The following is a 1,877-nucleotide window of genomic DNA, read 5'->3' as shown; positions in this document are numbered from 1 at the left end:
AGCTAATCCGGAGACTGAGGCAGGAAAACCCAGGAGGCAGAGGCTGCGGTGAGACAAGATTGAGCCATTGCACTCCAGCCTGGGCAACAAAAGTGAAACTGTCTCAAAAAAAAAAAGAAAAGAAAAGGAAAGAAAAGGAAAGGAAAAAAAGAAACATCGATCCCTGATCATGCAATATGACTTCATTAATTAAACATTAAATATCTAGGAGAAGCTCCAGGCAGGAAAAATAAGCAGGAGCTTCCAATCTGCATGGGAGACAGGCCACCAAGACATCTAGCTTAAGGCAGCATTCTTACAAAGCATTCTGCACTGGGTGTTCATATTCTGTGAGAAAAAAAGTTTTTCTATGGTAAATAAGGTTGAGGAAGCTTGGAGTAAACCCAGCTAAGCAGCGTGTTTTCCTCCCCGTGCCTTTAATCTCCCGTTGTGGGGACAGAAAGCCCTGCCTGCACACGCGAAACCTCGTAGACGTCATGAGCCATTTTTAACCTGAAACGCATCTCAGGGAAACCTGGGGAAATATTGGGTTAGGGCAAAATGTGCCAAGCGTCAAAACAGTGCTAGAAACAAAGTCCTACAGAAATACAGATGAATTCTGAAAGGCTTTGTGAAGAAAACAGAACTTGAGCGGAGCCTTTGAAGAACGAATAGGAAAGTTCCTCCCCCAGAAGGGAAGAACAGAAGCAGAATCGGTTTAACAACATGCTGCCCAAATCGCCTACAAGAGTGAAACCAGGAGAGAAAGTAAGCGACAAGGATGGGAATTTAGACTGGGACCACATCGTGGAAGGACTGAGGGCTTTGACGGGACCCGGGCTTGACATGCACGAAGAAGCCACTGAAAACTCCGTCTGAGCAGAAAAGCGGCTTAGTCGTCCATGCGTTCTGGGCAAGTTATCCTGGCGGCACCACATGGAACGGAGTAGAACTCGGGAAGCTGAGCACAGGGCGGACAACGGGAAAGCCAAAGCCGTGGACTGGCACGCAGAGGGCAGCGAGGGGCACGGGCACGGGAGCCGTGGGGACGCAGGAAAACGGAGAGGCGGAGCTCACTGAGCTTGGCAGGCAGAGGGGAGGGGAGAGCCATGGAAGACTAAGAGTGGCGGGGAGGCAACGACCTCCTAAACCACACACACGTCGTCTTTTTCAGAGAAGGAAGAATGGGTAAAAGCAGAGGTCTAAGAGGGAAAACCTAATAGTGCTCACATTCCTGATCTTTGTAGAACAGAAAAGACCATCTCCTGAGAGGAAGGATTTGTGAACTTGTTCAACAATGGAGAAAACCAACAAGGGTCTGGAATTGACAGAAAAAATTTTGCTGAACTCCCAAGAACTAGGTAATATTCTCTTCACCCAAGCCAGTTTCCTATTCAGGAAAGATCTGGGTTTAAAATCTTGTGATTTGGCCGAGACCATCCTGGCTAACACGGTGAAACCGTGTCTCTACTAAAAATACAAAAAATTAGCCAGGCGTGGTGGCAGATGCCTGTAGTCCCAGCTATTGGGGAGGCTGAGGCAGGAGAATGGCGTGAACCCGGGAGACGGAGCTGGCAGCGAGCCGAAACCACGCCACTGCACTCCAGCATGGGTGACAGAGCTAGACTCCGTCTCAAAAAACAAAAAAAAAGGGTCTTGTGATTAGGGGTAGTAACTGCTGATAAGCATCCTACTCTGCAATAATGCAGCATTTAGACTTATAATTCTCTAAATTAATTTTACCCCATTAAGTTAAAGGACAATGCTTTCAAAATTCTAGACCTAAATAGATTAATACACATCTTAGGTTATATAAAGTATGCACAGAAACAAAATATCAAAGCATAAAAGCATCAAATGACATAAAGTAGACCCAGAATTCTAGCACAGTGGGAAGA

This window comes from Mandrillus leucophaeus, unplaced genomic scaffold (genome assembly GCF_000951045.1).
Source record: "Mandrillus leucophaeus isolate KB7577 unplaced genomic scaffold, Mleu.le_1.0 Scaffold442, whole genome shotgun sequence".
NCBI lineage: Eukaryota > Metazoa > Chordata > Mammalia > Primates > Cercopithecidae > Mandrillus > Mandrillus leucophaeus.
The sequence above is the reverse complement of the archived record's forward strand: the minus strand, read 5'-3'. Positions refer to the sequence as shown.